The sequence below is a fragment of the Podarcis bocagei genome, assembly GCF_964188305.1.
Source record: "Podarcis bocagei genome assembly, chromosome: 5".
NCBI classification, from domain to species: domain Eukaryota; kingdom Metazoa; phylum Chordata; class Lepidosauria; order Squamata; family Lacertidae; genus Podarcis; species Podarcis bocagei.
The window spans coordinates 73,578,848-73,599,038 of record NC_138129.1 but is presented as its reverse complement, the minus strand read 5'-3'; the positions used below and the strand labels follow the sequence as shown (position 1 = coordinate 73,599,038).

The 20,191-nt window shown below is 43.0% G+C and overlaps 1 long non-coding RNA gene across 2 annotated transcripts; it reads left to right on the top strand.

The window, feature by feature from the left end:
- The first annotated feature begins 577 nt into the window (after positions 1–577).
- Positions 578–19,723, top strand: LOC308586931. Of its 2 annotated transcripts, XR_014008145.1 has the most exons (4): positions 578–4,504; positions 11,228–11,291; positions 11,666–11,750; positions 12,337–19,723. It is a non-coding gene; the product is annotated as an uncharacterized lncRNA (long non-coding RNA). The 2 variants fall into 2 exon arrangements; XR_014008144.1 differs by having other exon boundaries at positions 578–4,163; positions 11,666–19,723.
- The last annotated feature ends 468 nt before the right edge of the window (positions 19,724–20,191 follow it).

Genomic DNA, 20,191 nt, shown 5'->3' with positions numbered 1-20,191 from the left:
TGAAATATTAAGAGTGGCGATATGCTCACTTTTTATCAGGGCGCTCGCTTGTCAAGTGTCCACCACCTTCATGCAGAGTGTTGCTTTGCAGGTTTCAAAAAGCTCATTCATTTCCAAATAACCCCCCACCCCACCCTGCGAGTAGATCATCTTTATTCTGGCAAAATACAGAACATTTTGTGGTTTTATATTCTGATTTTGTTCCGTGGACCGCCCTGAGACCTCCGGGTATAGGGCGGTATATAAATTCAATCAGTCAGGATGGGGTGGTTGGTGGACGATATTCTTTAATAATTAAAAAAAATCTGGTCCTGAAGTGAGTTCCAAGCAATCCATTACAATCTGTTGCAGCCTAACAGGATGGCCCTAACTTGGCAGAGAGAGAAAAATACCTGAAATACGGAACAAAACCCTTATCAAAAAGATCCACAAATAATACTGTACTGAAAAGCATTGAAAGTACTCAATTAATTGAGGTTCTGCACTCCTCACCCCCCAGCAGATGCCTGTCCCCAGCGATAGCTTGCTGCTTTTTAATGTCTTCTTTTGGGGGGCTGTGGTATATGTTTACCCATTGAATCTAATGTGCACTTCAATTTTCAGAACCTTGAAACCCAAAAAAGTATTTGCTGGCAAATGTAAATGTGACATCAAATCTAATGTGCACCTTAATTTTCTCAGCGTAATTTGACCAGAAAAGGTGAGCATTAGATTCAAGTAAATACGGTGTTTGCATTTATTTGACCAGAGCTTCCCTGGAGCAGAGCAAACCGGTGAACCCCAGTCCAAATTCAGTGGGCTGCTCTATGCTGGCTCCTTTGGTCTGAATAGTTCAGCAACTGCTGCTCCCCTTCACTTACTGGAGATGTTACTGGGTCTAAACAAATGTGTGCTGTGCTGCACTGCACTAGCTAGATGGGTAGCATTCAGTAAAACTGAGGACGACTATAATGCCTCCAAAGCATCAATTTTACCACCTTTTGCCCTGCTGGCCTTCCCCAATCTTTCCTCTTTGTGGCACCACATAGGAGGTTTCAAATGGAGGGGTTTGGAGCAGGGACGTTGGCTCAACAGGTTTTGCAAGTTGGACAGGACTGTGACTTTCCCCAGTGCTAAGCTCTAAGGCAGATCCAAAGAGGATTAGTGCCGATAGCCAACATTAAACGCCGCTGTAACTATTTTCCATAACTCCTTTTCCGATACTACTCCTTCCACCTTCCTGCTGAGTGCTGAAGCAGAGAACTTGACTCTGCAGTGGGAAGTTCAATTTTGAAAAGGGCTTTTACTTTCCTTTAAGTCCTCTAGATGTTTACTTAGAAGTGAGTTTGAGGAGATTTGCTGCTCCCAAGCAAGTGGCCATCGGTTCACAGCCTTGGTATCTGTGCTTGTACGAGAGCTGTATAAACGAAACTCTTCTCTTGCCCTACAAAAAAGAGAGAGGAAAAATAGACTCTCCTTTTCAGTGTCTCTTTTCCTGCATTTAGCTTGCAGGCAAGCCTCTCTCCTTTCATGTTTATCTTCCTAAACTGGACTGTAGTCATTCTGATAAAATTATAGTGCCACCTATGTATTCTTTACAGTGCCTGTGATAGCGTTGGTTTTAAACAGCTCTTAAAACAGATTTTATATACATTCTACTTTTTGAGGGCCATATCAGCACCTCCTACAATTCTGAAAATCACAGCCAGTTTAGGGTTTTTCACATGTGCCTTTTTGTGAGACATGCTATGCTTCTCAGCATGAGCATGTAGAAAGCGCTACCTACCAAAGGGAAAATTGACTGTCTTAATTCTTGGGCAGAAACATTTCCTAGTCTTTCAGATAAACCTAGAAAAATGACTGCCCACATACTTCATGATAGCTATTTATGACATAAGAGAAACAACTTTTGAAATGCTTTCATGTCTGCTTACCTAGATGCAGTTCTTATCATAGGCAGTCAGGTAAATGGATATTTGCCAGTTTTCCTTGGCTGAGAAGCCAAGAGCCTTGTGCATGCAAAGATTTAGCTCCATCACCAAACTACCAAACTTATATTAACTCTGAATGTCCATCTCTCTCCACCCCCGTTGTTGGAGTTTGGTTAATTTGTATTTAGAGCGGCTTCTCTAAGCCACTTTATTGATAATGAACAAGTATAACTCTTCCTGTTGAAGGAGAGAGTGAAGAGGGTACAGATCATCAAGGCAGCAATCCTCAAACCACTTACTCCAGGGCACACTGGCTGAGGTCAATGGAATGGGACTCCTCCAAAGTGCAGCTGGAGGTATTAGCACTGATTATGTTGATATTGAAGGAATATAGGGTCAGGCCTCCTAGGCTGTTTTTTTTCTCAGAAATTTCAGAGAGCACTTTAGACTCAGTCCTATGCTCACACACTTAACACTTTGCCAGCTCTTCATGTGGTATACTACTTAGGACAAAATTTGATCCTTTGATTGGAAAAGTAAAAAAGAAAAAGTTAGCCGTGTCCCTCTCATCAAAGCAGTGGCCATTGATTCTTAAGTACTCCTTGTTGAAATCAATGGGGAGTTCAAGCTTAAAAATTAATGCTACTGTAACTCAGTGTTATTAATACCCCATAAAATTTTAAAAGAGGAATATGTTTTACGTCTGGCTGGCAGTTAACAGCGCATTGTGCCATTTAAAAAGGCAATACCATCGTTCTTTAAAACAAACAACTGAGCCGACTTGAAGAGAGCAAGGACCCAGTTAAAGGAATTAAATATCCAGTTGCGTAAAATTCTAATAGAAAAATGAAATATTAATTCCATGCAAAGGACAGTTGTTGAAGCCCATACTTAACCAAAGCCAGAAGCAAACAGCCGCTGAAGAAGAAATATTGGTAAGGGGGATGTAGGTATATTCAGTGAGATGTTTCTATATCACAGGCAACAGGATCCTATAGCTAATGATCTGCTCAGAGTGACATATCATAAATGCAATAAAATGCATAAACCTGGGAGAGCAATTTGAGAAGTTTCTTAGATGGTTCAGCTCATAGCCTGTGGACCAAATTACAGGGAATGGTGATAGATCATAGGGAGCTGCCTTAGAAAGAGTCAAACTATTGGTTCATCTAGATCAGTGTAGTCTACTCTGACTGGTAGCAGCTCTACAGGGTTTCAGACCTACTTGGAAATGCTGGGGACTGAAGCTGGGACTTTGTGAATGCAAGAGAGATGCCCAACCACTTAGCTACTATCCTTTCCGACGGATCTTCCTATGCTTTAAATACTAATCTACCTCACCCGTGTGCAAAGCAGAGATGGAGGAGAAATTGAGGGCAAAACATGAGGTGTTTAACCTGTCTCTCCTGCACACATACCCCATGCTTAGGGTTGCCAAATTTTTAATTGGTTCCTTGCCCCTTCAACATCAGTTTTAGCTATAGCATTTAGCAGGTGCCATGAAAAACATCACCCAGATTACTTCAGTGTATCAAACCTCTATTAAAAGGACAGGCCAGGCTGATTTTGTGTCTTATCTTTCCTTGGTTAGTTGGCAACCCTGTCCCAACACTTACTTACCTGTTGTATTGGAGCTAGGGTGACCAGATGCAAAAGTTGATGAGGCTCTGGCACCTTTAATATTTGTGTAGAATACAGAATTTGCAGGTACAGCTAATGAAATTCTCTCTATGGCACAACCCCTCAAGGTGGCCAGAGCCCTTTCCTCTTTTGCATCTGGCCACCTTGAGGAGCCCAGCTAGGAGAAAATTTACCATGGAGGAGCTAGTTTGCAGGACAGACAGGCAGGATGAGGGCTGGTGCCCAAATACCCTTTAAATCCCACCCCACTTTGGACACAGTTGGGGCAGACCAGCATTTAAAGACCTGGGGTTGCTGCCATCACATACATTTATAAAGTTTTACATTTTGTACTGTGTTTGCATTTTATAATTTTTTTTATATTCCGTTTTGATTGTAAGCTACTTTGGGTGGGCATTTGTTCAGAAAATCAGCCTTAAATTATTTTCAGTAAAGTAAATGTTTTCCCTTTACATAAACACACTGGGAATATTTATGCGAGGACAGTATACAAATATTATTATTATACAATGCTTCCAGTTCCAGATCACTGCCGAAGAGAGAGAAAGTTTTAAAAAGTAGCTTTGCAGGCTGAAGGACAAGATGGCAACTTCCCATTCCATGTACTAACTGGTAGGGCAGCATTCTCCCTCATACCAAAGGGAATTAGCATAGCTTGGGGAGGCGTACAGGAATGGCTTTGTGGCACACAAACCTTCAGTGTCACTCCCTTCCTCCTGCCCACTCCATTGTTTGCCACCTGAGGAAGCTGCCACACTCTGCCTAATGATAGGTAATTACCGGTATTTATTTTAGGAAGGGTTTGGTGCTCCCACATTATATTATTTAGTAAGGTAATCTACATATCACTTCACACTTCAAAGAAGCCTCTAAGCCATTTTGAACACTGTAAAACTATCACCAACCAAACAGTAGAAGACAGGGGTGATGGCACCTACCTGACCTCCTGACAGGTGAGTCTCTGCTTCTTATTGGGGAGGGAGGGGAGATAGCACTTTGCACCATCCCTTCCTCCTCACGACTTCCAAGATATCAGGTAAGCACCTCTGCCTCCTCTAAAGTTCCCCACTCACCCCTCCTTATTAAAAAAAAATGTTTTTTCTTGAACTTTTTCCACAAAGCTTTTCCAAATGTTAACATAGGCTTAATAAGCCAACCTTGGGTTGTCCTATTGCTATAGCAAAGGGATGCTCTCAGTTTAGCTCTCAGTGTTCGAATGAGGATGGGGAGTGTCCAAGATCCTTTTTGCCTGTGGTCTTAACTTGGCCAGGAATAAAACACCTGAGGGAGGTACCTTGTAAGCTGCATCTGTGGAATGAGGGGCTGTGCTGAGGGTCCAATGGGAAGCCCCCGTGGCTCTTAACTGAGCCCCTGGCCTATCCTTAATATAGAAAAAACAAGGTCTTGCTTTGACAGGCAAGAAGTACTTTCACATGCCAATAAATCAAAGCAACACGGTGCTGCTTTTCTCTGAGCCACTTTTGTGACAATTGAAAACAGTTGGCCCTTTGCTCAAGACAGGGAAATTGCATTATCTGCATGCAAGTGATCGCAGGAGAGTTTTGGTTTGGTTTCTATGGTTGGGGGAGGGGTTGGAGCAATGCACACGGCCAAGCCCGCAATTGCCCTGGCATGATCAAAGAACAACTGTTTTCCCATGTCCTGCAATTGACCAAAACAGCCCCACTGACAAGAGTAAAGGGACACGTGAAAGTAATCAGTGATCACAGCGCATTGGCAAGTACCTAAGGCAGTAAAGTACCCTGAAACTTGCAAAGTTAATGTGTTAACATATGTTAGCAGGAAGATTTTAGCCAGAGATACCTCTTTACAGATGATGTTGGTGATGATGCAAAGACTAACATTATCCCTTTTGAAAATGCGAGAAAATGAATGATTATAATTCAGTCTAATAAATATATATAGATACAGTATATAGGTGGACTTGAACCACAGCGCCACCTTTGGGTGTCCTTTATTTCTGCAATTGTGGCCTCAGCAGGACCAAAAGAGTAGCTCAATGCAATATAATATTTTGGGGGATATGTGATAAAAAAGTATGTGTCTGAAAAAACATAAGGAAAAGCAAAATTACTTTTCCATGTTTTTGACAGCACCACTAAAATGTTGCGTTAAACAAGTGTGTTTCAGATGAGAGAATGCAGTTGATACTTTTTTCTATTTATGCATATTGCGTCTTTTTATATAGATTCATGGGAGTGCCTTTAAGAGACTCTTCGTAGGCAGATGGTCAAGAGATGGAGCTTTCTCCATCACTCTGCATCTTTGTAAGACCATCTGTCCTTTGGGCAGGGGGCAGGTGGAGGTGATAAGACACTTCAGTAGCGTTGCTACTGTTTATCCCCCCCCCCGTTATTACTGACCCTTTTCTTATGCTTTTAACTGGAAACCAGAAATGCAGAAAATATGCAGGCTATCCTTTCCCATCACTTTCTATCCATACCAAGGAACATAGGATGCATCCCTAAACTGAGCCAGATCCATTGCTCCACCTATGTCAGTGTCACTACACTGACCGACAACAGTTCTCCAGGGTTTCAGAAGGGGACATTCCCAGACCTACCTAAAGAGGCTGGTTTCTTCCAGGGACACTCTGCATGTAAGGCAAATGCCCTACCACTGAGCTAGGGCCCTTCCCTACCAGCTTCAGCAGCAATGGTGCAAATACTCAAATATGTTGCATCCTGCACCAAAATGTCAGCATGACCTGCTCTTCTCATAGTAGCTTCCTCTGCAGAGTTCACCAAGTGAAGCTTTCCTGGCATAAAAACATACCCTGCTGACTTGCAAAATAAAGGCGTGGAAGAATGAGGACTGTGTCAGGACCTGTAAATACCTGCCCTGTGTGATAAGCCAATGAAGCAGAGGGGACAGCTCCTCAGTAAAGAAGTTTCAAGCACTGGACTGATTCCTTTCATTCAGGATGACCATTGGTACCTTCTGGACAGAAGGGTTTTCTTTTCCATCTGAACCTTGTTTGAACAATACATTTTTCCTGGGGACTGATGCATCCTTGGTTGCTTCTAATTTTGATTGATATTGAAAGTTGTCAACTAACCACAGTTCCCTAAATACAGAAAACTGGATTGTTTTAACTATAATTAGTTAACAAATTAGAATATCAAACCATGGTTTGATCCTGGTTTGTTTGAATCAACCAGAATTAGGGAGGGGGGAGACACAGTATCGTGCGTTTTGATGTCGGACGGAACTGTGGTTAGCTTAAAGGCAAAAGCACAAACTTCATCTTTAATCATATGTGAGGGAATTCAGGAACAGCACATGAGTCCAAGGCTTGCAGACACCAAATCTCCTAATGACAAGCCATGGTTTTCCATTATGCTTGAACCAAGACAGTGAGTCTGTGTCTATTAGCCATGTGAGAAGCAAACACCAATACAGATACATCACTTTTCAAAACTTTCTCCCTGCCAAGGAAAGTGTTCTTATGCCTTTTAAAATGTGGAGCTGAATTATGTGTTAAGTGGCAGATGGGGTGATTTGGGGCACATAAATGTCATGTGGGTAAGAGATGTTGAAACCTCCTACCTGCTACTGCTCTCCCTATAATTCCCTCTTCTGCCCCACAGCTTTTCTTTCATCCAGTTTCACTCCTGATACTGGAGTCAGGCTTTCGGTGGAAATTACCTGAAGGAAAAGTGGGAGGTGATGGGGATTTCAATACCCCTTCACCCATATATCTGTAAATTGCAATTCCACCTACAGCTATATATGGGATTGGGGGGAAGCAATCATTAAAAGCAGGGCTGGCCCAAGACATTTTGCTACCCGAGGCAAAGGACAAGATGGCACCTCCCTCATTGCAACTGGACTGGCAGCTAAATCTTACTTCAAAACTGGCATTAGCAGTGTCCTCAGCTATTCTTGGGGGCAGCTGGTTAGCTTGGAGGCCAAAAGGCAGGCCGCACAGCACACATAGCTGTGTCCACCAACACCTTGTTGCCACTTGTTCCCCAATATCTACCACCTGAAGTCTCCACCTCACTATGCCTAACAGTAGGGGCAGCACTCTTTCAAAGACAGACGTACAGTGGTACCTCGGCTTAAGAACTCAATTCATTCCAGAGGTCCGTTCTTAACCTGAAACTGTTCTTAACCTGAGGTGCCACTTTAGCTAATGGGGCCTCCCGCCGCCACCATGCCGCCACCACACAATTTCTGTTCTCATCCTGAAGCAAAGTTCTTGACCTGAGGTACTTACTATTTCTGGGTTAGCGGAGTCTGTAACCTGAAGCGTCTGTAACCCGAGGTACCACTGTATGCTACTTTTGCAAGTGGTTTGGCCACAGGAAGAAAAGTGACAAACCTATTACTATTTTAGAAGTTCAGTGCTGCTTACAACCTACAATGTTGAATAGCTATCTTTAATTATATTCTAATAGAAAGACCTCTCAGGTAAGCTTAGGTTATCTGTGTTATTAAAAATCGCTGTTGGTGTTGCACATCATTTATTTGATTATTCAGAAATCTGTTATCTATAGAGAGGAAAGTAGCCTTAGGATATATTTACATTTTTAAAACAACAACAATCTCCCTTCCAAAATATTTTGAGAGCTACAAACTTCTCTATGTCCAGACAGGGACACTGACTTAAGCATCTCTCCCCTGCCCCCTCCCCCTCATCTATAGGAAAATCTAGAAAAGGAGCATTATCCAGTCCAAGTTAGGAGTCTTAAGTTCTTATTGGGAGAGATTTGGAGTATGCTCAGCTCTCTCACTAAAATCAATGAGACTTAACAGTGCTGAATGCTGGCTGGCTTATCCTGGCCAAATGGCTAATTTCTGATATACAGCATGATACTGTGCATATCTACTCAGAAGTAAGCCCTATTAAATTCATTGGGATTTACTCTTATGTCATCGTGCACAGAGTTGCAGACTCTGATTTCTTTCACCACTTAGTTCAATATAGTGCAGTTCAGGTTTAAACTGCAAGCACAATTACACAGGAGTAAGCCCAAGAGAGGGACGCGGGTGGCGCTGTGGGTTAAACCACAGAGCCTAGGACTTGCCAATCAGAAGGTCGGCGGTTCGAATCCCCACGATGGGGTGAGCTCCCGTTGCTCAGTCCCTGCTCCTGCCAACCTAGCAGTTCGAAAGCACGTCAAAGTGCAAGTAGATAAATAGGCACCACTCCGGCGGGAAGGTAAACAGCGTTTCCGTGTGCTGCTCTGGTTCGCCAGAAGCGGCTTAGTCATGCTGGCCACATGACCTGGAAGCTGTATGCTGGCTCCCTTGGCCAATAAAGCAAGATGAGCGCCGCAAACCCAGAGTCGGCCATGACTGGACCTAATGGTCAGGGGTCCCTTCACCTTTATCTTTAAGCCCAAGAGACTCTATGCACTTTTGAGCAAATATGCATTGGATCGGGCTACCCCCCACCCCAAATAATAATTCAGGAGTGGAAGTCAGAGCCATCCAAATCAATGGGCAGGATGGGCAGGAATCTGTCTTCCCCATGTCTTCCCCATGTTTCCAGACCGCATCATAGAATCATTGAATCTTAAGAGTTGGAAGGGACCCCAAGGGTCATCTAGTCCAACCCCCTGCAATGCAGAAATTTCAGCTAAAGCATCCATGACAGATGGCCATTCAACCTCTGCTTAAAAACCTCCAAGGAAGGAGAGTTCACCACCTCTCTTCTATCTTTGCTAACTACGGCTGCACCCCCCCCCCATACATTTAAAGCACATTTGTTGAGGGTGCTGGAGTTCCTACAGTTCCCAGTGCTCTTTGGGGAGACGCCATGTGCTTTAAATGTATGGTGCATACACAGCCTTAAAAAAAATGCAGCAAAAGTTCCAGCAAATTTTCCAAAAATATATTCATACTGAGTGAAGAAATATCCCCCTCTGCTTTCCTCGCCTCGTTCATAAGGATGTGAAAGTGGGGAGTTGGAGGCAGAGAGAGAATTCAGGTGATTTGAGGGCGAGCCAAAATTGTGAGGTGGGGTACAAAATTCACCACTGCAAATTCACTGAAGTCCCTCTAGTCATTTGGCAGCTGCCACTCTTTTCGCTCAAAAGTTCCCAGAGTGTGAGGGCATCATGTCGCTCTTATGGGCGTGTTTGGAAAAGGACAGCTGGGCCCCATTTACACTATATGTTTAAACTCTATTATACCAATTTAAACCATCATGTCTTCCCCCCCAAGAATTCTGGGGACAGTAGTTTGTTAAGGATACTGAGCAGTGCTGTTTTTCTAGAAAAAGAGGTACAGGAACTCACCATAAACGCCTCCCTTATTCTCTTATAATGGCAATGGCGCTCATCTGTGAGGTGCCAGTACTGAGTTATGGGGATTTTTGGCTGGAAAAAAGCACTGATGCTGAGAGTTATTCGGAGACCCCATTCCCCACATACAGCTACAGTTCTCATAATGACTTACCGTAGCAAGCAATCCTCCTTCCCAGGGAACTCTGGGAATTGTAGCTATGTGAGGGGAATATTGGGTAGATAGGGCTCACCACTAAAACATTTTATTAAGGTTTGAGATTGACAGTAATAACAATAATTTCAATAAAATCTAAGAGCGGGCTTTTGGACTTTGCCATGGCCCTGCCCCCAGCCCAGCCCACATTGAAATCTTTTATCTCATCTTCCTCCTGCTACGGACCCTTGACATGGGTGCTGCAAAACAAAATTTCACATAATATTTTCAGTGAGTAAGTTAAGCGGACAAATAAAACACGGACTTTAAAATGAATAAGTAAATTTGGCTAATTCAGTTGATCCAACTGTTTTTTGGTTTAGTGAATGCAAGATACATGTCACAGTGGCATGAGTCATCCTTTTTGGCACCATAACTAAACTGTTTTGGATCAGTCACTACTGTTTCTTTAAGCCTGGCCTTAACTCAGAATATTCCAGCAGTAAAATCTAATATGTTAGTCATTTCATTGTAAAGAACAGGAAATACCATAATCGTTTTGAATATTTTCAGAATGCAAAGTGACATGGATTTCACTAGTTAATTTTAAGACAGTATTAGCTTGGGGGGGGGAGACCCTTGCCCCCAGGTTTTATATTTTTACTCACTCTTTCGCTGCAGTCTGGAATGAGCTCTGAAAATATGCTTAGAGAGTAGCTAATAAAGAACAATATCCAGGAATAATTTGTTCCACAGGAAGAATAAAAAGTTAAGCAACTTTAGCTTTCTTTTCTAAATGTTTCTGCCAAGCAAATTTTAAAAATTCAGAGAGGATATTAGCATTGTACCCAAATGACTGCATACCCATCAACTGGTTCATTTTGATTTGACATGGTTTCATTTCCTTTCTGACCAGTTAAATCAGGCTTCCTCAACTTCAGCCCTCCAGATGTTTTTGGCCTACAACTCCCATGATCCCTAGCTAGCAGGACCAGTGGTCAGGGATGCTGGGAATTGTAGTCTCAAAACATCTGGGGGGCTGAGGTTGAGGAAGCCTGAGATAAATATTTAGGGCAGCATTAAAATACCTTCTTACAACTAGTGTCTCATAGTTAGTAAGTTATCACATATTTCCCTGTTATCAGCCCAGAAAGGGAATGAATTATTTACTACCACATTGCCAGTGACTATATATTGTGAAGTTTTAGCAATTTCAAAAGAGAATAAACAGTATTTACGATTGATGTCTCATTTTTTCCTGCTAGGAAGCAAGAAAGGCAGCAAACTTAATGGTAAAGTGGTACCAGGATCATCCCCAAGGATCTTCAGGTAGGGCTGGGAATGAAACCCTGGACAATACTGTGTGGAGAATATGGAACTAACTAGATGAACCAACTGTCTGCCTTTGTTTAACACAGCTTCATTTGTTACTAAAGTGGGGCCATTGTGGTAGTTGAGCACCTGCCCTATTGGTCCTCGTGCCTCTCTACTTTTCCTGGGTGTCTCCCAGCTGCTTCCCACTTCCTTCCAGAACATTGCGTGGAGACCTCATTTGAGACAGGCGACTGTTCTCAAGTGTGTGGTTTACATGCCAAAAACGCACTCCACTTTCAACCCTTTTCAGGGTCTTTTGAAGATGGCCATAGATGGTTCGGTCGCTGTCAGAAAGACACCTGGAATCCTCTTTTACATGTCCTCTGCAGACGAATTCATCCTGAATTCTGGGGAAGGATTGTAGCAACTGGTTTGCATGAAGAAGGTCCAAGGTTGAGGCCCTGGCTTTTCCAGGTAGGTCTGGGAAGGTCCCCTGCCTGAAACACTTGCAAAGCCACAGCCAGTTAGTACTGAGCTAGAGTGACCTAGGGCCTGACTCCATATAAGTGTCATGGATTTGTTGGACGCAACAGAATGGTGGGAGGAATCAGCTGGGGAAACTCCAAGGGATGAAGGCTCAGAGTCCAGGGATTGGTGGTGGGACAACGGTGAGTGGACAGAGGGAGAAGAGGGAGAAGATTAGGAGGAGGAGGTGTCAGAAGCTGAAGAGGTTACAGGGCTTAGTGAGCGAAGGGAGTATATGGCAGAGAGAGTCCAGAATCAGAGGCAGAAGCTGATGTCGGCATGCAGAGGGTCACAAGGCCAGCTGGCTAGCCCCAACTGGGTCGTCTCCTTCCAGCCGTCCCACTGCGAAGACCCATCGCCCTCTGCTCTGATGTAAATCAGTGACCCAGGCTTCAAAGCCAGGGCACACTATGTCAGCAGAGCAAACTGCACACACAGAATAGGCATGAGGCTTGTGGAAGCATACTACAACCACAGATTTATTAATCATAAATCAGGACAAAGAAACATGTCGTCCCTCTCTTTGTCTTCTCAGAGAGACAGGGAAAAGCAAAGGCCATACACACAACGGATGTTCCCAGCATACTGTGCTGGAATGTAAACAGACATGTGACACGTAACAACCCCATGTCTGCTCCTTAAGGTGGAATTGAAATTCTCAACAGCTGAAGCAGAAAAGGAGGGAGGCCAAGAGACAAAGATGAGTCTGGCTGGTGAAGAGGTGCTGGAGTCTCTCCCTCCTGCTGTGACAAGCTCCCTCCTCTCTGGTCTCCAAGAACCAGGAGAGGCATGAAAAGAGCAGGGGAGAAGTTAGCTGCACACTGGCACAGTTCCAGATTGCTTAGGGATAACCCTGGAGAGGAGGGGATTTAGTCAGCTGTGGGGAGGCAGGGATCTTCAATCCCTGCTTCATGGAGGCAAAACCAGTTGGAGATGAGTTGCTGCCTCCTTAGACCTGACACTCCTGTGCAGATCCTGTTTGTGCTAATAGTTAAGTCCAACTTGCTCTGTGAGATTTACTGCTGGCTTTCTCCTGTCAATAAGGCAACTCCCTATGTTGCATATTGGCTTCCTGCTTGAGCTACACAAAGACTTACGGGTGGCACACACTGTTTCAACAACATTTTAATATGAATCAGCTCCACAAGATGTGTCACTTCTAAAACTATTTTTCATTTTTGCATGTTATGTTCCTTCCCCCCCCCCCCCGGCCCCCTCCATTTCATTAGAGGAGTCTCTAATTGGAATCTGAAAATACGTCATAACCTAAGTGACCCTCCTTAAATCAAGCAGAAAGATGGTTGCGTAATCTGAGGTGTTGAGGCATGCTGATTTTTTTCTTAATCAATGCTCTGCAAAGTAGACTTTTAAAGTTGAGAACTTATCTAAAAATTAAAAAAGAAAAATCTAGAGTTTTCTAACACCATCTGATCTCTTTGAAGCAGCTAGAATGCCGGAATAAATTATCTCAAAGAATTCCAGTACTGTATTTATACTGAGATCAGTCTGGGGAAATGGATCCAAAAAATTATGAGAGGGACAAATCCAGGGCAGATGATGGTGCTTTCAAATCAGGGGGGAAAACTATTCTAAAGGAAACCAGAGTTTTCATGGCATCTAAAAGTGAAAGGGAAGCAGTATTGTGAAACTAGCAAAAAGCATAAGAAGTTTCTTCTGTAGAAATAGACTTTTATACCAGCTCTACAATTCTATGATTCCAGAGCTGTGTTCTCGCCCCAGCTCTCTTTGACATATTATTCTATATTCTTCTCTCTGTTGCTTCCATATGCCTTCAACTCAACTGACAATGGGGTGTTCAAGGAGTGACGGGAGTCCATTCAACCTGCCATGTCTCCATGCCAAGACAAAAGTGTGGTGGGTTATTATCTGAGAGTGACTGCAGACAGTCAGGTTGTGTATCTACAGCAGTGACTGGAGGAGGAATGACCACTGGGAGGAAAACACCATGGTGCATCTTCAGCAGCACAACCAGATGCTGTTCCAACTGCAAGAAAACATGTCTCTCCCATATCAGTCTCTACAGCCACAGCAGGCGCTGTAACTCTCCAATGGTTTGACTTCACCTCCAAAGGCACAAACTCTTCCACTGTGACAACCAACCAATGATCCTAGATGGCCAGCATGCAAATCATAGACTGAAAGTACATTTAAAGCACATTTCCCCTCAAAGAATCCTGGGGGACTTTAGTTTGCATCTCACAAAGCTACAATTATCAACACCCCTAAACTACAGTTCCCAGAAGTATGTGCTTTTATGTGCATGTGTGCAGTCTTGCCCGATATCCAAATATTGTTTGGTTCAAAATGAAGGCAGACCCAAGTTGCCTCAGAATCAAGAAGCAGGATGATTACCCCATTGAAAGAAAGTTCCAGCTTGAATCTCTCTCCTTAACCACCAAGAAACTCCTACTTGAATCTCCCATGTCTATTCTCTGGTTTTGAAAACATTTGGTTATAGTTGTCAGGAAGAGCCATGTAGCCAAAGAGAGAAAGGACAGACAAACCAGCCAATCACAGACAACTAGGCAAATGAGGTTTTCCAATCCCATGCAAATGTAGGGAGAATGACTTCATATTTTCTCCATGGCCGTGAACCCACATTCTACCCACGACCCTTGTGTAAGATAGGCTTCCTACACAGGAAACTGAACTTACTCATATAACATCTGGAGGTTTGCTAATAGTAGTAGGGGGAAGGGTTGGTGCTTAAGAAAAGATGGAGCTGGTCTAATTAAGCTGGCCAAATTTAAGAAATCAAGCCAATTTCCATTAAAGGAGTCTTAAATTATGTCATCACCAATTTAGAGCTTCTAAAATTAAGATAAGTTAATGCATGTGACAATAGGTCACCAGTGATTCAATAACTCTTCTGCTGCCTGCCCGGGACTGCAAAAAGAGGCACACCAGTCAAATTGTTGTGCAAGCCTATCCAATAGGCCAATCCAATGGAAGTTGTACCATGCAACGCCCCAGGAAGGGAATAATGCCTGAATGAGACCTAACTGCAGAAGACTGCACACACTTGCCACTTTGCGATTGCAAAGTCTTGTGACAATCTGGCAATTAAAAGCTACTCTTAATGGAAAAGAACGCCGTCGGATAATGGCTTCCTGCCGTTAAATAGATATCGTGGCAAAGTTGTGGTATTAATAGAAAGTCAACATGAAGACAAAGCCAGGAGATTTATTTTCAGAGTCAGTATCCTGGATTCTGAGATTCTCTTGCAATTGCTTTGCATATTTCTATTTTACTACATGACTGATGAAAATGGAATTATTTTTGCCTTGATGTATGTTGGTGCAGCAAAGTGACAGTTGCTCATCTTACCGTTACTGAATAGCTGCACTCTGCTTGGCTGAAGGAAAGAGATTTATGTTGTGGTTCATCCAATCAGAAAGCAGCTAATCCATTTAAGCATGGCCTGTATATTTTATTCACCATAATTGTATTGCTGTTAAGAAAGGAAGGCCTGGTGTTTCTGGTTTCTAGGTAGCCTCTGATTAGAAGTTTATAAACTCGTAAGTAAAAGAGGAGAAACTCTATATCCACCATACTTGCCACATTCCAGTTGGATATCTCCAGAAACAACTTAATGTTGTGTTTTCGACTGATAAAACCCTGAGGATGGAATCCTATGTTTGCTTATTGCGGGGGGGGGGGGGTTCGTTGAAAAAGACTGGGTTGCATCCAGAGTGCAGGGACAAGTATGCAAAGGGAATTTCTTCATCCCTTCCTCTCCAGTGCAGAGTGCTGTACCCCCCAAAAAACTTCCTGGGAGTCAGGGGGGCTTCTCCTGGGCAGTGGGAGTGCTGGCGGCAGTGGGGAGAGGAGAAGCAGGGCAAACTGGGCAGAGACAGGTTAAGAAGCCAAGAAAAGATTTCTGAAGATCAAGCCAGCACTAGAGACTCAAGAAGAAAGCCGGCTGGTGAGGAATCAAAGGACCAGGCTTCCAAAGGGTTAGGCCCAAAGTACATACCTAAGACACACTGAAGAGTGCACTTTTAATGGCATGTACAAAATGCCATTTTCAGTGGCTAGCCCACAATTACGGAACTTAGCAATGCATCAAAATGGACTGGTGCTGTCATGTGGAGGTAGCTTAGGATAGTGTCAGGCTGCTGCAAAGTATAGCACCCGATCATCATGCGATCTGTCATCTGGCTTAGAAAGTTTCCACAAAAGGCCATCTGCTACCAGGAACAGATTTATCTCTTTTAGCTGGGGGATGAGTATATATTAATCTCCCATTTATGTTCCTAGGCCAAGTCCCACCATAACGGAGGCAGGTTGCAGGACTCAAACCTGGGTTCGTGTGACGCCCTGGTTCAGAGCCAAGCAGCCTAGAAATCAGTGGATCGTTACATGATAAAAATGCATGCTGGATCTGCTATGAGACCGTTGCAGATAAAAGAGTCCCCGGTTGAAGGATTCTGTGCTTTCTCTTATCACTCCTCCCAATAGTGAACACATCTTGTGAGTACCAGTAGGGAAGCAGCCCAAACAGGCAACTGAGACGCAAGAGGCAAGTAACAGCATGATCAAGGGAGCCCCAAGTTTTGCAGAAGTAGAGGGGATTTTGGGGAGGGGGAAATCTTAGGGGGCATCTTAGGGAATCTTACACTCAGTAAGAACTGAGTGTGCTCCGTGGGCACAGAATGTTTCATGTGAGGAAATGGAAATCTAAGGGGAAGAGGGGATGGAATGGAGTATTCTAGGAAAGGGCATTAAAGGGCATCATCATCATCAATTAAATTTCTATACCGTTCTTCCTCCAAGCATCGCAGGGCAGCTTAAAATATAAAGGCACAAAAATGCATAGCATAGTAACAAACAAAAACAACTCTCTCTCCCCTCCCTCAAGTTTAAAAGGCCCTAGATCATGACCTTAGTTTATTCCACGTTTGTCAGATGGACCTTAATTAATGAGAGTAAAAGTAGCTTGCTGTACCGTTGTTAAGAAGTTGCATGTGATTGCTTTAAAAAGGCTTGTGCCATGTGCCTCAGCTAATCATAAAGCAGCTTACTTTAGAAATGTGTTCTTTTAAAATAAAAAATAAGAAAGAGTTCTGAGCTTTTGAAAGCAAACTAGCTTTGGATTGGTTCGAGTTCTGCTTTAACTTTAATCAGTAATTAAGGGTCAGCCATCCAGTAAACTCATTAGTTTACACCAATTACATTGGGTATAGTAACTAATGATTCCGAGGATCATGCCACTTATTTCCAAGCTTTCAAAGTATAATTATGGTGTAAATCAGATAGAGCGTAAATCTTTTCCATACGTTTTGGTTGGTAATTGAGGGATAAAATGGTTTCCAAATGTATTCTCTCCCCCCCCCCCAACTTTTCGTTTTTTGTTCTGCAATAGATTTCTCCTGGGACTCTTTAAAGGATACGGAAAAGGTGATGTCAACAGCACTATATGCTGGGCAAATGGAGACAGGACTAATTAATAGAGATACAAAAGAAAATATTTCCCCTTTCAAATTTTTGGTTCAGACATTAAACGCAAGCGCTGCACCGCAGTCCTGAGATGAAGGAAAGCAGGTCAGCGAACACCTAAGTTTCATCCCTCCCTCCCACCAAAAAATAGATAGGTAGGTGAATTTTAAAATCTGTTATGTGTAATGCATAACTGCTAATGCCACTGCTCCTGCTTTTAAAATGATTTAGTCTCTGGAGCATTTCCCTTTGAAGTTTAATATGTAGTTTCATGTCTGCACAACATTTTCAATGCATTAAACAAATTAGTCTCTGGTTACAAAAGTTTTTCGACGTTTTCAAGTTGCCACTTAACTAAATCCATTATGTGTCAACGAAGCTGATCATTTAAAAGAGCGAACTTTTTGGAATGATTAATAAATAAAACAGCTTCTCTCAACCTAAGTGTTTACTTGAAAGCAATCCACTTTAGAAAGACATTAATATCCCTCGAATTATTATTAGAATAATTGCTTTTACTCGTCTTAGAACAACACACTTTCCCCTCCTCATTTCCCTTCAGCTCAGACAGCTTTTCACTCAGATGGAAACTTCCTATTATTTGTCCCCAGCCCACCCCCGCCCAGCAAAATGAAGAATAGGAATTATACACTTTTCACTAAGGAATAATTAATATGTCTCAAGTATTAGAAGAGAGAATTGCAGTGTGACTTTGAATGGTAGCCTCTGAGGAGTAGCATTGTTTGTTCTCTCCGGTCTTTAATGAGCTTTAGTAAATGGCCAGGAAAAATTACCTTCTTTCTGTAATATGAGAGAAGTGAAGAATGAAGGGAAGCTATAGAATCCCTAAGAGAAAAGCAGGCAGAGCTTGGCAAACATACACGCCCGATTTTACGGCTGTGCTTCTCTTTCTGTACCGTGGGTTTTTCTTTTTGGGCTGTGGTCCCCAGATAAATTTCCCACTCCTACTGCAATTAAAACATAAAGAATTATTTTTTTTAACGTTCGTACATCACCAAATGAAACAGAATCTCACCCACCCCACCACCCCATGGCTTTCCTCAATATGCTGACAGGATCTGGATTGTGTTGGGGGACAATTACATTTGGCTGAGTGCTTGGGAGTCTTTTTTCCTTGTAAAAGTCTGTAAAAGTTTCTGTTTCTTTCCTTATTTTCATATTCGGAACCTGTAAGCTGCCATGTTTTTGGAATCAAATAGGCCGGTCTCCTTAGCCTCGCAGTTGCCCCCCTGTGAAGTGATTTGGACGTTTCACAAGTGGAACCTGAAATAAAATGTCCCATGCAGAGCAGGGAAGTCAGAGAATTTCAACAGAAACAGAAGTGGAAATGGCTTATTTATCCCATGTCCAGCATAAATCCAGAAATAATAATAATAATAATAATAATAATAATAATAATAATAATAATAATAATAATGTTAAAGCTTATTCGTTGCTTTTTCTGTCACGGAAACTCAAATGTAATAACTATGTAATTTGCATAATTCATTAAGTAAATTGCATGTTATGTAATTTGCCACAGTGGACAGGCACTAATAAAATTCAAATCCTTAAGCAGTTTACACTAAAAAAAATACAATGAAAATACGAACAATATTTGATAAAATTATCTTTAACAAGTTCATTAAGGTAAAGCAGCCATAGGAGGCAACTCCTAGGGCCTGGGGGTGGGTCTTTGTCCCTCAATAAAATATTTGAAGGGGCCGCCCCCCTTAAAAAGTTGATGGGCATTGCTATTCAAATGGTGTGTGTGCACTGCCTCAGGGGATCAACTATGCGGGGTGGTGCTTACCTCCCCCGACCCAATATTTTGTTCAAGTTGGCACCCCTGGAATCAGCCACTTAGGTTGCTTCTCTGTGCATCTTGAAGCATCATGAAACACATGATCAGAAGAACATGCAAAGATATATCGGAAAAGGCAACCTCTTTATGAGTATGAGGTCCAAGTCCCTGATCTCATAAGAGTTCCCTTATACTGAGCCAGACCACTGGTCCCCTCTTCCTCAGTATTGTCACTGATGGGCAGTTGATCTCCAAGGTTCTCTCCCAGGTTTATCTGGAGATGCCAGGATTTGAACCGGGAACCTTCCGCATGCAAGGCAGATGCCGGGCCACTGAGCTACAGCCCTTTGTGTTACAGCAGCCAAGTCAATCGCACGGCTCCATCTCTTTGGTGGGAATGTGGGTGGGACTTCTCCAAAGCAGCCAATCGGCACGATAGTCAGTTGTATTATAGCTCCACACATGCAAATGACCACACTCCTTGGCGCATGCTTTTCCTCTTCCCAGTGCATGGCATCCATATGGGTAAATGATCTTCAGGGCAAATACATCCAGCAGGAACTATGATTAGGACAACGAAACACAAAGTTCCTGTACCTCTTATGATAGGAGGGAGTTTTGGCCAAAGCGGAAGTGAGCAAAGCTGAACCTTTCAGTGATACAGGTGTGGTGCCCTTTGCATTCAGCCGCTCAACCTATAACACCGGGGGGGGGGGGGTTTGAGCAGGAACTGGGAGGAACCAAATTCCCTTACCCTTTTAAAATTAATTATTATTTGTTTTCCCTCTGGGGCAGCTGGAACAGCTATACAGTGGTACCTCAGGTTAAGTACTTAATTCGTTCCAGAGGTCCGTTCTTAACCTGAAACTGTTCTTAACCTGAAGCACCACTTTAGCTAATGGGGCCTCCTGCAGCTGCTGCGTTGCCGGAGCCCGATTTCTGTTCTTATCCTGAAGCAAAGTTCTTAACCTGAACCACTATTTCTGGCTTAGTGGAGTGCGTAACCTGAAGCATATGTAACCTGAAGCGTATTTAACCCGAGGTACCACTGTATACCCAATGCCGGACCCAAATCTCCACCTATATCTGTAATCAATAAAGTTGTGGCCATTTCTAACCCAGAACA